Source organism: Hibiscus syriacus, unplaced genomic scaffold (assembly GCF_006381635.1).
Source record: "Hibiscus syriacus cultivar Baekdansim isolate YM2019G1 unplaced genomic scaffold, ASM638163v2 tig00000340_pilon, whole genome shotgun sequence".
Taxonomy (NCBI): Eukaryota; Viridiplantae; Streptophyta; class Magnoliopsida; order Malvales; family Malvaceae; genus Hibiscus; species Hibiscus syriacus.
Window position 1 is genome coordinate 12,759,150 of NW_024061783.1, and position 17,158 is coordinate 12,776,307.

Consider the following 17,158-nt stretch of genomic DNA (forward strand, 5'->3'; position numbering starts at 1 on the left):
TAAAAATATAAATTTGAATAATATTTAAAATCGGATAATAATTATATTTTTTGTTAAATTGGATAATAATAATTATATATATATATATATATATTAAAGGTAGTCAATTATAAAAGAGAATATTGCTCTTCTTAGATAATTCAAATTTGATCAACTACATTTGCATATATATGTATTTGTATAAAAAAGGTAAATTATACGTTTAATATTTAAACTATCAGTTTTTGTCTATTTTAATACTTAAATTTTTAAATTTTTTCAAAATCAAATCTAATGCTTACTTTTTGTTTTATTTTAATATTGTGTTATTAAAAATTTAACGTGTTTAGTACTTAAATTATTAATTTTAGTCCGAAATGATTAGCTAACTTGAAGGATATAAATGGGAATAATTATATTTCTATTACTATTTTCATCACGGTGTCTCAGCAACAAAACCTAAGCCATTGAACAATTATGGAAGAAATTAAACACAAAAACACTCGAAACCTATATCATAATCTTAACCGACACAAACAAAATTCCCAGTTCTATTATTTTCTTTTAGTTCCCATGGGCAAAACCACATCAAGAACCCCATGTAATTAGTTCACCGTTCTGCAGTTCTTCCTGATCTCTCCGCTTGATCCCGTGAGGGGACTAATGTCTCCCATCTTGATCATCGCCGAAACGAAATCCGAGTTGGAAGGGGCTTGGGTTGTTAGCGTAACCGCGTACGACCGAATCCATGGATCCGCCGTTGAACAACTTTTGATCGGAGTGGAGAAGTCCTCTGTTATTAACTAGATTCTGGAAGTAATCATTGTCAAAAGATGTTGGAGTTTGGATATCAAGTGGTGCAAAATTGTGGTCCCCTGAGCCGGTTGCTGTCGGGCAGTTTCTTTGCCTTGTTTGATCAAAGGAAGCGTCAATGTTGTTCTCGTTGTATATACCAGGCCTGAATGATGTGCACCTTGCTTGTCCAATTGTGTGTGACCTGAATGATGTGCACCTTGCTTGTCCAATTGTACGTGACCCTGCACACTTGACACCATTAGGATATTGATTATGCCATAAGGAAATCAGTGGAAGTTATTATGACCGATCCTTTCCACTGTGTTTATGCTCCATTTATGCTAACAGTTCAAACATAAAGTGTAGCTGTAGAAGAGAGGACAAGCCGGATAAAACAACGAAGTCGCCTGTTGAAAGTCCGAGAGCATTGAACCTTGAAATGAGCTGGTTCAAGTTCGACGTCGGCGGAGGAATGCCGTTATTAGCCGCGGACTGGCTAGCTGTTCGAGCATCTCTTCTTCCAAGTTTCACATTCCAGGTTGGTCCTCCCAACAACAAATCACAAACAGAGTATTCTCCCCAATTACTTGCTTATTTGAAACTTTAACTAAGATGCTTAAATGTGCGTATGTTGAGGACTTACAATTTCAACAGTCTCTAGCAGCTATAGCCAAGATATCCTCACAAGAAACTACACCAGGGCAAACATTCTCAACTGCTGACTTGATGTTGTCGACGACGTCAAATCCACGAGCCGAGTTACAATTCGCGTTAGCGTTTTTCTCCTCGGTGAAAAGGACCATAATACAAAGCTCAGTAAGAAGAAGAAAAAGAAGAAGCTCAATAAGAAGAAGAATCATAATATAAAGCTCAGTGAGAAGGAGAAGAAGAAGAAGCTCAATAAGAAGAAGAATCATAATATAAAACTCAATGAGAAGAAGTAGAAGAAGAAGAAGAAGCTCAATAAGAAGAAGAAACATAATATAAAGCTCAATGAGAAGAAGAAGAAGTTCAATAAGAAGAATCATAATATAAAGTTCAATGAGAAGAAGAAGAACAAGAAGAAGAAGCTCAATAAGAAGAAGAATTATAATATAAAGCTCAATGAGAAGAAGTAGAAGTAGAAGAAGAACAAGAACAAGAAGAAGATGCTCAATAAGAAGAAGAAGAAGAAGTTCAATAAGAAGAAGAATCATAATATAAAGTTCAATGAGAAAAAGAAGAAGCTCAATAAGAAGAAGAATCATAATATAAAACTCAATGAGAAGAAGTAGAAGTAGTAGAAGAAGAAGAAGAAGAAGCTCAATAAGAAGAAGAAACATAATATAAAGCTCAATGAGAAGAAGAAAAGAAGAAGAAGAAGTTCAATAAGAAGAACCATAATATAAAGTTCAATAAGAAGAAGAACAAGAAGAAGAAGCTCAATAAGAAGAAGAGTCATAATATAAAGCTCAATAAGAAGAAGAAGAAAAAGAAGAAGATGCTCAATAAGAAGAAGAATCATAATATAAAGCTCAATGAGAAGGAGGAGGAGGAGGAGGTTGACAAAGCAATCATGGAAGAATAATAGAAGAAGAGAAGCACCCATACGAGCCTCTTTGTTAACAGCAGAGCTGACAGTGGGTTTGACAGTGGAAAGCAAGTTTGGGCATGATTTTAAGTAAAAATTGGTTGAAAGTTGAGCATTGCTGCTTCCCAATACAACCACAAGGAGAAGCAACTCCAAACACAGCTTGGAAAAACAAGCACAAGCCATAATGAAATTTTGTTATGGGTTTTGGCTTGGGAAAACTTTGCCAAACCCCATTGCTTTATATACACGGAATTTTGGCAGGTTACCTAACTCGTAGACTCTTCAGCTCTGCATGCAAAATTTACTCAAAAGATATAAATTAAAATGATTATAATTTAGAAAAAGAGAATAGCGCGTATTTGTTCAAACTACTTTAAACACAATTATGATAGGTGGTGAACATTTTAGAATTGTTCATAAGTTGAGTTACACCTGACTTTATGCACAAGGAAAAATCACCCGAGCTGATAATAAATTATACTTAAATTTAAATAAACTTAATATTATAAATAATGTAATATGCATTAATATTATAAATTAATATTATTCTTATAGGTTCCGGATTTTAGCACCAGTGATTGCATGATATTTGAGCGTTCATTGTCAAATAATTGAGATTTCTTAGAATAGATATTATCACTTGTAATCACCCCAGATTAAAATAAAATAGACCCTAGATTAATAATAAAATAGAATATAATGGTACGTTAACAATCAACTTTATTACAATTTAAGCATGATATATTGTTGATGATTGCATATATCTATTTATACGAGAAAATCAGTTCGATGATTCAAATAGGAGTAGATCAACAAAATAATCAAATAAACAACAATTAGAGAGGTGAAAACAAATTCAATCTTGAAAAAGGAAATATACTAAAAAATAGACAAATTTGCATTTTTATGAAAAGAAAAGAAAACTTATTAAATAAAATAACTTAAAATATCATATATATATATATATATATATATATATATATATTATACATATATATGTATGTATGTATGTATGTATATTAAAAAAGAAAAAAAATAAAAAACAAAAAACTTTATAAGAAAACATGAAAAAACAATGCATAAGAAAATAGTGGATGATAATAGTTTAGATCAATGGTTGACGTCGTCCCCCTCATAAATAAACAAAAAGAATTATTACTGTTATAGATTTCTAAACCACAACATCTTTTTTTTAATTTCTCTTTATGTATTCAATTTCTTATTACAAACATATATAGTTAATTGAGACAAAATAAAAGAAATGAATATCAAATAAAATATTAAAATTAAATTCAAAAACTCAATTATTTTTATTTAAATAGACGATCAATAAATCAAACATATATAATTTTAACCACATCTACCTTTTACTATAAAAATTAGTTTAGAAAAATATTAATATGAATTATCTTATCAAAATATACTTGATAATTTTGGTTGCTCAGCCTCTCTATTATTTTGGATCTTTTTTTTTCTTTCTTTTTTAGGTGTGTGTTGAGGTTTATGCTTTACCTTACTCCTAACATGCCTATTTTTGAGATTTTGGAGACTGAGGGTAAATTTAAAAATGGGGTCTTTAAATATAAATATTAAAAAAAGTTAAGAGTATACTCAACAAACTATATGATAAATACATCAAATTTCTTATAAAAACATCAAGAAAACTTATTGAACACCCAAATATTACATAAAACAATTTATGCGAGCATTTATAGATGCAAAATCACTAACAATATGTATATATCAATATGATCTAACATATTTTTCTCAATAAATGGTTAGACCATTCAATATTTCTTGTGACATTGACAACCTCAAATAGGTTTTCAACAATTTTAACTTTGAAAAACTTCTTTCAGCTGATGAAGCTGTCACTGACATAGTTAAAGAGAATTTGGTAAGTAATTGAAACATTTGGATAGCAATCTACAACTTTGACAATCTTAAAAATTTCAAATGCTCACATTAACTCATTTGGCAAAGTCATTTGTAACACTTTCATTCTGAAAAAAGATCTTCTGCATCAATATCAGACAAATCATTATGAGAAAAAATAGTCTTAAAGTCCATGCAAGGTTTCCGTAATTCATCATTGCCCAAGCATATTAATCTTTTGGAATCAAATAAAAATCTAAAAATATTGTCAAATAATTTCAATTGTTCAAATCTATTTTTTAAAGAAGTTTTAACTAAATTTACAATCACAAGAAAATAATTAACTCTAAAAGATTATTCGGGTGATTGTACTTTTTCTTCATTATCATCTCATCAAATTTTCTTTTTCTAAACACATGACGTTTTGTTGAAAGTGTTGGTTCTATATTCATATCAAATGTCATGCTTTTGACAATATCCATGAAAGACTCAAATATTTCATTTATATATTTATCAAAGAATAACATTACTCTTTATACTTCACTAATTGTATTTCCAATGCACATAGATTTAGATTGCAATTTCTACTTACCTTATTAATGGTAAATAAAATCTCATAGCAAATCACCAAGCTAAGTAAGAACTCAAACTCGCAAGAGAATTAGCTAAACTTTCTATTTCACTTTTTGTATTGGCATATTCACCACTAAAATTATACAATGCCAACAAAACTAATTTTATTTGAGGTGCTTGAAATCTAATAGCTTTAGCACTTTTTATTCGACTCTCCCATCGAGCATTACATAAAGATTTTATTGTAATTTTTTTAACATTATCAATTAAAATCTTTCATTTTTTTAATAGAGCTTGAAAATAATGTGTATATGTGTTGCACAATTTGTAACACCCCCAACCCGTACCCGACCCGGATACGAGTCTGAGGTGTCACATTGACCAGTCAAAGCATATACTTTTATAAAAACCATAGAAAATTTAAAACTTCTATTCTATAAAGTAATTCTTTTACATAAACCTGTTTAAAGCCTTAACAGACTCTATCAGAGCGTTCATATACATAATGACTTAGTTACATGCCAAGATACTAAATTATATGACAATACATTCTTTACAAATTATTTCTGATCTGAACTTTGCGCGGAGATATGCTGCTTTACGGATCCGAAGCTTGATTGTAACATCCTCATTATCGGGTTAGTGACTAGATTGAAAATTTTCAGAAATTGGTGATTAAAGTAGGATAATTGAATAGTTCAATGATTTATTGGAAATATATAATGAAGGTTATTTAGTAATTATGGAATGAATTAAAGGGTAAAATGGTCAATTGACAAGTAAGATTTTTATTCTTCCTTTATAAGAAAAGGGAACCATGTGGAAAAGGGAGAGATTTCTCCATGAGTTCTCTTTTTCTCCTTTCTTCTTCTTCACGTGGAAGCCAAGAGCAAAGGTAAGTTTGATTTAGCTATTGATTTCTTGAATTTTTAAGTTGGATTTGAGTCTTTGGGGGTTATATAAGCTTAAGGAAAGCTTATATAAGTTTAAACACCAAGAAGAGAGAATTAGAAAGGAATTTCTATTAAGAGTTTATAAATGAACTTTTATTATAAAAAGGTTTCTGAAGTTCTAAGGATGAATTTGACTTGTCAAGTGTCTAATTAAGAAGTTAGAAGCAATAGAATTGAATTTGGAACATGTTGAAAATTTAGTGTAATTCTTGAATTACATATGGAGAATAGGATTTTGATGTTAAAGAGGTGATTAATGAATAGATATTAGTTTGAATATGAGTATGTAAGTTAAGAATAAGAAATGGGGATGATATATGAAGTAATTAAGCTGAAAAGAGTGGATTTTCGGGAATAATTTGGAATTATGGGCTAGTGTACATCGGTACACATTCATCATGTACCGATGCATCAAGGGAAAATTTCCAGAAATTGTTCACCCCTTAAAAATGGAAACATTGAATGCAATTAGTGCATCGATGCATAAGGAGTGTAACGATGCACATGTTAAGGGATGCATCGATACACTGTAGAATGCATCGATACACTGTAGAATGCATCGATGCACTTCAAGGGGAAATAGAAATAAACCTTTATTTTGGTCTAAGAAATGATAGATTAGAGTATATTAATTGGATACTAAGATGTATCAATGTATGATTATGTAGATATCAAACACAAACAAGTTCCGGTATGATCATCAAGTTAAGATTCGATCGAAAGAAAGGAAATCATAAAAGAGGATCGAAACTTAGTGAGGCCAAGGTGAGTGCATACTCATAGAATATATGTATTTCTACATGGAAACTAGACTTTTGATAAGTCTATTTGCACTATTAGATTGCATGAGTTCATGAATAAAATTGTCACAATGATACGATTTCTTTGTGGACATAGATACATGCATATGGTTATATGTTAAGTATATGAATATTAATCATGAGAGTACATGTTTATATGATACAAGTTAAGTGTCCATGATATGTGTGTTGTGTGATACTAAACTATGAAGCTATACGAAAAGGTTGTATGAACATGTAAAATAAGTTATAAAATTATGAATCATATAAATTAGTAAATGAATTATATGATAACAAGATATAAATTACATGAGTTAAGTTTAGAGGAAACTAGTATAATAGACGTATGGTATTAAAGGAAAAGTCAGAGAAGATTTTAGATAATAAAAATAGAAATCATAAAATAATGAATTAGGAGACTATATGAATATTATATAAATTAGGGGACATGAATGTAGATGATGATACGAAGTTATAGGATAAGCCTTAGAAGAAGGATATATATATATATTTAAAGGAGTTTATGATATAGGAGTTATAAAATGAAGTACTATAAAATCCTATAAGAAGGATATAGGTGTTATATGATTTGAGTAGGGAAATGGACATAAGATATATACAAGTGGAATTATTATGTGATATAAGTATATGACTACATGTGTGAGTTTATATGGTAGTGATAAGACATATAAGATTATATGCAGGTATGATGATATGAGAAAGTGAACCAAGTTCATTGATATTGAATTATGTGAATATAAGAGATTAAAACATAAACTATATGAAAAGATATAAATAATAGGATATGACATGTTTATAGGAACACATGAGAAGTATGATAAGCCATGTGATATAGGAATATGAAATTACATGAGAATTGACATGAACTACATGATTACATGTATATGTGAATGAAGCTATGAGTTTATATGAATATGTGATATGTTTACATGAATATGTAAAAGGATATAAAAGATAATGCCCATGTTATGTGTCATGAGAGCTAGGGATATAGTTGGCATGCCAAGAGTCGAGGGTCTACGCGGTCCTTCAGGACATATATGTATCCTTTGGAACATTTATGAGGTCCTTTGAGACACATACTTGGTCCTTGGAATATGTATATGATTCTTAAGGAATTTTCTACGTGGTCCTTAGGGACATTTTATATGGCACTTCGGTGCAATTCTACTCGCCACTACGGTGCAACTCTACGTGGCACTTCGGTGCATTTATCGGAGCTGTGGTGACAGCATTAGTGCACAACCTCTATAGACTCACATATCTATAGTTCTCACAGATTACATGGGCTAACAAAGAGATATTAATAAATATATGATATTTGATGTATATGTTTTTGGTGAAATGAATTGTATTATACGATTTAAATGACGATTGGTGTATTATGTAGTTAAATGAGTCATGTTGGTTAAAAATGTTAGGCATAAAAAGGATATGATTACAAGATATGATTGATAATTATATTGATAGTAAAATAAAGTTAATGATGGAAATAATGAATGATGTGTATATGGGCATAGTTTATTATATGTGATGTTATATTGTTGTGTGCGATAACATATATGATATGTACATGCATGGTTAAGTAGTTAGAGTTACCTTTATACGTTTAATGCCTCTCTAAGTTAATGACTTAGCATGTGATTGTTTCACACGTAGGTTAAAGAAGCGAGAAGAGAAGCGAAGAAGAGCAAGACAGGTCAGCATATCCCTTACAAAATTTTAGATCAGAAAATAGATGATTTAAAAGTGTTTGGTTAATTTGAATATAGTTAGAATGTACTAATTGATTGAGTTGAATATGCTCTGATCGATTTTGATTATTTTGGTCAATATATGTAAATAAACCGCTTTTATTTTAATGAAAGTTTTAAATTTTATTTGAATTTTGTTAAGAGTCAAAGTTTGAAAAGTCAATGTGACACCTCAGACTCGTATTCGAGTCAGGTACAGGTCTGAGGGTGTTATATTTAATGGTATCAGAGCTAATATTTAGCCGATTCTCGGCATAAACCGAAGTCCAAAGTGTCATAAAATGTGTACATGCCAACACAGAGTGAAAAAAATTTCTGATCTGATAGTGTAAAGAGTATGTTGTCTTGCTAATAGAATAAGATTAGTTTAATATAGTAGAAATTTGATTATTAGAATTTCAAAGAAAGCGAGGGGTAAACCTGATGGTAGTAGCAATTCATCTACCCTGGCCAGGCATAAGAAAGAGCGAACACCTCAAGAAATGCCTCATAAGATCAAAGACTGATTTTAGAAAGTTGAAATCATATTAGAATAGTGATAGAAAGTTTTCACATGTTTGAATCAGAAAAGTGATATGAAGTATTTTTATTATTTCATGGATACGATAGAATATGGTGAACAAGTGTCACCATAAGAGCGTTAAAAGATTAAATGCTGTAGTGAGAATTGGTAGAAGAGTTCAAGAATAAGGGTATCAATGACAAGTGTATAAAAAGTATAAAGTCGGAGCTTATGAGTTCGAAACGAAGGGATAACATTGTGTATAAGCAAGAGTGTTTATATGATAAGGGTTTGCGGTTAAGACGGAAAGAGTTAGCATTGGCTAACCAGAATACGTGATAAAAATGTACTGAAATTATAAGATTATAAGATATTGTCAGGATATGATAACCAAATATGAAATAGATCTGGATACAGTTGTATATTTGGATCATAGTAATGTGGTATAGTAAAGGAAAATGAAGTAAGGATTTGTATATTTGAGTAAAGCTGAGGATTGATAAGAAGAGTTTAAGAATGAGTATATCGATGATCAGATTATAAGACAAAGAAAGTCAGAATGTTGAGTTTGAGCAACGGAAATTACAGGATGTATGAGGATAGAGGTGAAATTGATAAGTTAAGTAAACTATTTTTTTAAATAATTTCGATTGGAAAGGATGTATATGATGGGTTGACTAGGGCTTGTGCCTAGATTGGATAGATGTTATTAACTAGCTGTCAGAATAAAGGTGATAGAGTTATAAGATTGGAAGAAAGGATAAAGTTTGAAAGTTTGAAAAGTTTGTTAAAGTTGTGTATTCTGATCGGATAACTATGATGTAGACAAGGAGAAAAGTAATTGTATGGAGCTGTAAAGAAGGAAAATACAAGTATAAGAGATGGTAAAGAATGAAGTTCTATATAAGTAAATTGGGTTATCAAGGTTACGAGGATGCAATGAAGATTGGTACACAGAGATGAGTATAGGTGATAGGATAATAGTATATGAATATGAAAGGAAATATATGATTTATGTATAAGGAGATTTCAATTTGGAATGAATAAATGAATAATGGAACAAAGAAATGAAAAGGATTGAGTTTAAGGGATTAGATATGATGAAGGTTAAATGGAAGTGTAGATGATAAGTTCGATATAGAAGTACGAAAAGTGTGCAAGGTGAGGTGAAAAGATTCTTTAAAGTGTATGTTTAATCATATTTGAAGAAGATTTAAGGTTGTGTTCTTGGTCAAATGATGATGGAAAATAAGTTTGGTTATTGTTATAAGGTAATTAGAGATGGATTTATGAGGTTAAGTGATGAAAACGAATGTTATTGTCTACGTGATTAGTGACGTTATATGAAATTTCAGAAATGGTCAAAGGAAAAGGCAAAATGGAATGAGAAAAAAGACAGAAATTGATTAAAGTTACTAGTTACTGTTTATATGATAAGTGATAGTAGATGAATATATAAGGGAAAAAGGTAGTTGAAGAACTAAAGGAATAAAAGATTAAGTAAATGAGGTAACATAAGAACATTAGAAGATATGTTCTTATTAATATGTTCAGTGAAAATTCGAGGACGAATTTTCTTAAAAGGAAGGGAGGTTTGTAAGATCCTCAATATCAGGTTAGTGACTAGATTAAAAATTTTCAAAATTGGTGATTAAAGTAGGATAATTGAATAGTTCAATGAGTTATTGGAAATATATGATGAAGGTTATTTAGTAATTATGGAATGAATTAAAGGGTAAAATGGTCAATTGACAAGTAAGATTTTTATTCTTCCTTTATAAGAAAAGGGAACCACGTGGAAAAGGGAGAGATTTCTCCAGAGTTCTCTTCTTCTCCTTTCTTCTTCTTCACGTGGAAGCCAAGAGAAAATGTAAGTTTGATTTAGCTTTTGATTTCTTGAATTTTTAAGTTGTATTTGAGTCTTTGGGGGTTATATAAGCTTAAGGAAAGCTTATATAAGTTTAAACACCAAGAAGAGAGAATTAGAAAGGAATTTCTATTAAGAGTTTATAAATGAACTTTTATTATAAAAAGGTTTTTGAAGTTATAAGGATGAATTTGAGTTGTTAAGGGTCTAATTAAGAAGTTAGAAGCAATAGAATTGAATTTGGAACATGTTGAAAAATTAGTGTAATTCTTGAATTATATATGGAGAATAGGATTTTGTTGTTAAAGAGGTGATTAATGAATATAAATTAGTTTGAATATGAGTATGTAAGTTAAGAATAAGAAAGGGTATGATATATGAAGTAATTAAGCTGAAAAGAGTTGATTTTCGGGCATAAATTGGAATTATGGGCTAATGTGCATCGATACACATTCATCATGTACCGATGCATCAAGGGAAAATTTCCAGAAATTATTTTTTGTGTATCGATGCACAGGAAGTGCATCGATGCACCCCTTAAAAATGGAAACATCGAATGCAATTAGTGCATCGATACATAAGGAGCACATCAATGCACATGTTAAGGGATGCATCGATACACTGTAGAATGCATCGATGCACTTCAAGGGGAAATAGAAATAAACCTTTATTTTGGTCTAAGAAATGATAGATTAGAGTATATTAATTGGATACTAAGATGTATCAATGTATGATTATGTAGATATCAAACACGAACAAGTTACGGTATGATCATCAAGTTAAGATTCGATCGAAAGAAAAGAAATCATAAAAGAGGATCGAAACTTAGTGAGACCAAGGTGAGTGCATACGCATAGAATATATGTATTTCTACATGGAAACTAGACTTGTGATAAGTCTATTTCCACTACTAGATTGCATGAGTTTATGAATAAAATTGTCACAATGATACGATTTCTTTGTGGACATAGATACATGCATATGGTTATATGTTAAGTATATGAATATTAATCATGAGAGTACATGTTTATATGATACAAGTTAAGTGTCCATGATATGTGTGTTGTGTGATACTAAACTATGAAGCTATACGAAAAGGTTGTATAAACATGTAAAATAAGTTATAAAATTACGAATCATATAAACTAGTAAATGAATTATATGATAACAAGATATAAATTACATGAGTTAAGTTTAGAGGAAACTAGTATAATATACTTATGGTATTAAAGAAAAAGTGAGAGAAGACTTTAGAGAATAAAAATAGAAATCATAAAATAATGAATTAGGAGAGTATATGAGAATAGTATATAAATTAGGGGAGATGAATGTAGATGATGATACGAAGTTATAGGATAAGCCTTAGAAGAATGATATATATATATATTTAAAGGAGTTTATGATATAGGATTTATAAAATTAAGTACTATAAAATCCTATAAGAAGGTTATAGGTGTTATATGATTTGAGCAGGGAAATGGACATAAGATATAGACAAGTGGAATTATTATGTGATATAAGTATATGACTACATGTGTGAGTTTATATGGTAGTGATAAGACATATAAGATTATATGCAGGTATGATGATATGAGAAAGTGAACCAAGTTCATTGATATTGAATTATGTGAATATAAGAGATTAAAACATAAACTATATGAAATGATATAAGTCATAGGATATGACATGTTTATAGGAACACATGAGAAGTATGATAAGCCATGTGATATAGGAATATGAAATTACATGAGAATTGACATGAACTACGTGATTACATGTATATGTGAATGAAGCTATGAGTTTATATGAATATTTGATATGTTTACATGAATATGTAAAAAGATATAAAAGATAATGCCCATGTTATGTGTCATGAGAGCTAGGGGTATAGTTAGGATGCCAAGAGTCGAGGGTCTACGCGGTCCTTCGGGACATATATGTATCCTTTGGAACATCTATGAGGTCCTTTGAGACACATACTTGGTCCTTGGAATATGTATATGATTCTTAAGGAATTTTCTACGTGGTCCTTAGGGATATTTTATATGGCACTTCGGTGCAATTCTACGTGGCACTACGGTGCAACTCTACGTGGCACTTCGGTGCATTTATCGGAGCTGTGGTGACAGCTTTAGTGCACAACCTCTATAGACTCACATATCTATAGTTCTCACAGATTACATGGGCTAACAAAGAGATATTAATAAATATATGATATTTGATGTATATGCTTTTGGTGAAATGAATTGTATTATATGATTTAAATGACGATTGGTGTATTATGTAGTTAAATGAGTCATGTTGGTTAAAAATGTTAGGCATAAAAAAGGATATGATTACAAGATATGATTGATAATTATATTGATAGTAAAATAAAGTTAATGATGGAAATAATGAATGATGTGTATATGGGTATAGTTTATTATATATGATGTTATATTGTTGTGTGCGATAACATGATATGATAGGTACATGCATGGTTAAGTAGTTAGAGTTACCTTTATATGTTTAATGCCTCTCTAAGTCAACGACTTAGCGTGTGATTGTTTCACACGTTGGTTAAAGAAGCGAGAAGAGAAGCGAAGAAGAGCAAGACAGGTCAGCATCTCCCTTACAAAATTTCAGATCAGAAAATAGATGATTTAAATGTGTTTGGTTAATTTGAATATAGTTGGCATGTACTAATTGATTGAGTTGAATATGCTATGATCGATTTTGATTATTTTGGTCAATATATGTAAATAAACCGTTTTTATTTTAATGAAAGTTTTAAATTGTCTTTGAATTTTTTTTAAGAGTCAAAGTTTGAAAAGTCAATGTGACACCTCAGACTCGTATTCGGGTCGGGTACGGGTCTGAGGGTGTTACATTGATCTTCTGACTTATCCACACCTACGTGTAAGACACTTACATGCTAAGTCATAGACTTAGTAGACATGTAAATATATAAAGTAAACTAACAAATGCATGAACATCTTATGTAATACACATTATACTTATACACCTATTGAACTCATCACTAACATGTTTATCCTTACTTATTTCGTTGTCATTAATTCCATTCCATTATATGAGCATATATTGAACATAAACATATAATATAACTTCAACACACAACAATACATGAATAATTTCTATGATCATATCATACATAACCATATAACATCTCATATCACCATTACACACATGCACTTGTTACAATTTTTATCATATGATCCTAACTTATTACTTACACATTTCACATATCACATATACCATTTCACGAGAAACACACATACCATTATATCAAATTATGTTTCTTTTCAAAGCCCATGCACACTATTGAGAACTTAAGGTATGTGAGTACATAGAGGTTCTGCACAATGCTGTCACCACAGCTCGTATAAATCCCACTAGGGGCGCGTAGAATTTGTCCCGTAGGACCACTATATCCCGAAGGACCACGTAGACCCTCGACTCTTGGCATGCCAACTATACCTATAGCTCTCGTATTATATAACATGGGCATTATTATTCATCTTTTTACATATTCACGTAGGCACATAGTTCACTTTCACATAACATATTTCCATGTAATTCACATTCACTTATCACATAACTTTTCACTTTTTCCTGTATTTCTTTCCACATAGTTCATAGCCATGATTCTTATCTCACAACATATGTTCGCATATATATGTTGTCATACAACCCCTTCATTCAATTATAACATCTAATCTATCTTATTATACTAACATGTATTTATATCATTCATTTCACATACATAACATATCATATAACCTTCTAATAGAGACACATATGAGTCATATTATTTTCACATATATTTTATAATATATCTCATGATCACATGACCTATTATCATACATACATGCATTTATATAGTTCACACATAAAGATGCATTCAATAATTAGACATATGCATTTACTCATATACCATACATCTAACACCATATCACTACATGTTTATGCTTTAGTAATTATATCATATAATATCGGAATTAGACTCATCGCAAGTCTCAATTCCTTAACATAACGTACACTTACTATCATGTACTCACCTGGTCTCAATGAACACTCTTAAGCTCTTGTTTTCTTTGCGTATCTTACTCTGCAGACCTATCCGAACTTTGCTTTCGATCGATGTCTACATAATCATATATTTATACTATCCGTATTCCATTGATATACTATAATCTATAATTTCTTAGACTGAAAGAAAGATTTATTTCATTTCCTATTGAAGTGCATCGGTACATTATACCATGTATCGATGCATCCCTTAACATGTGCATCGATGCACTACCCGTGCATCGGTACACCAATCACCTTCGATGTTTTCATTTTAAGGGGGTGGATCGATGCACTCCTTATGCATCCATGCACTAATGGCATTCGATGTTTATTTATTTGAGAGTGCATCGGTACACATTGAATGTGCATCGATGCACACAGCCCAGAAATTACATCTTGAGCACGAAAATGTCTTGTTTTGACCCCAAATTCTACTTATTAATCCCTCCTTGTACCTTAAAACTTATCTATACATATATAAACCTTCTTATAACACTTTACTATCTTCCATAATCCACCATAATTCTTGAATCAAAGAATTTCATTAAATTTTCCACGTGTTCTAAATTCAATTCTATCACCTCTAACTTCTTAATTAACCCTTTGACAAGCGAAGTTCATTCTGAGAACTTCAAAAACCTTTTTATAACAAAAGTTCATTTCTTAACTCTTAATATAAATTCCTTTCTAATTCTCTCTTCTTGGTGTTTTAAACTTATATAAGCTTTCCCTAAGCTTTTATAACCCCCAAACACTCAAATCCAACTTAAGAATTCAAGAAATCAACCACTACATCAAACTTACCTTTAAAAATAGAAGCCAACGTGAAGAAAGAAGAAGAAGAGATAAGCTTTCCAGATAACTCTCCCCATCCCCACGTGTTATCTTCCTAAATAAGGGAGATAAAAAATATCATTCACTTCAAATTACCATAATACTCTTATAATCCTTTCATATTTACCCTTATAATCCTTTCATATTTACCCTTTTTATCCAATAATGAAATATTTCTATTAAAGTTCTTGAACTTTTAATTTTTCCTAAATTGGTCCCCAAATTTCAAAAATTCTCATTTTAGTCACTGACCCAGATTTCGGGATGTTACAAATCTCCCCCTATTTTAAAGAAAATTCATCCTCGAATTTTCATTTTACCTCAAATGATGCAATCCTTTATAATACTCAATAATTCTTATATTACCCTTACAATTAACCGTATACTCATATACAATTCGCATTCGATACTCAATATATATATATATATCTTTCTTACTTATTCCATAAACAACCTTCATACAACTTATTTACTTGGAAACCATATATTATTAATTTTTAACAATTCATTATTTCTTATTTCTACTCAAATATATTAAAACCAAACTATTTTACCACGATATCGAAATTTACCTGCCAATATCTTTGGGTCATCAAAATCTTCATCAGTCCTTAAATTATAAACTTGGGCAGGTGGTTGCATATCATGTTGAATGAATGTCTCAGATCCATTCCTTCTACGACCTCTACCTCTATTTCGTTAAGGTACTGTAGTAGATCTTTCTCTTTGCATCGTCTCCTCAGTCATAAGTGGACAATCTCGAATAAAATGTCCAACATCCCCACATCTAAAACAAGCTCCAGAGATTACTCTACATACCCCTGTATGATTCTTTCCACAATATGAACATTTCCTGACTTGACTGAGATTTGATATTCTATCAATAAAAACATTTGATTCCAACATATCATGAGTTAGAGAATTCCATTCCCTATTTTTCTTGGATGGAGAGGAGCTCGACGAAGCACCCATTCTTTTGGACTTCTTAACTTTCTGTTCTTTAAATCTTTCATTATTAGCTCTCTCTAGAGCTTAAACTCGATTAACCACTTCTTGAAACGATGACAAATTTAAGGCTATTAGCAACTCTCTTAGCCTATGGTGCAAACCCTCCACAAACCAGTCACATACATCCTTCTCAGTCGGAATAAGCTCAGCAGCAAAATGACTTAACTTATTAAACTCACATTTGTATTCATACACTGTATAATTCCCTTGCTTCAAATTCAGAAATTCTTGCTTCATCTGTCTAATATATTGGTCACCAATATACTTACGATTGAATTCTTCCAAAAAGAATAACTAAGTCACTTGATCACTTCTTAATCTCATGGTGACATTAGTCCACCATATTCTAGCTTGTCCCCTTAACAAAGAAACTATTCCATATAATTTTTCCACATCAGAACAGTGGAGCCCATCCAACATAATCTTAACATTGTTCAACCAAAGATCCATAGTAATTGGATCTTCCTCAGCTTCACCCTTAAACTTAGATGCTCCTAAACCTTTCAATTCTTTAGCTATATTCATTCGAGGAACTGAGGGCGCAGAGGGTTGA

The 17,158-nt window shown here is 30.9% G+C and overlaps 1 long non-coding RNA gene across 1 annotated transcript; it reads right to left on the minus strand.

Moving 5' to 3' along the window:
- Positions 1-1,180: 1,180 nt before the first annotated feature.
- LOC120204519 lies at positions 1,181-16,984 on the minus strand. Its single transcript, XR_005523949.1, has 4 exons — positions 16,970-16,984; positions 4,950-4,953; positions 3,392-3,397; positions 1,181-1,364 (listed from the first exon to the last, which is right to left on the minus strand). It is a non-coding gene; the product is annotated as an uncharacterized LOC120204519 (long non-coding RNA).
- Between the last annotated feature and the right edge of the window lie 174 nt (positions 16,985-17,158).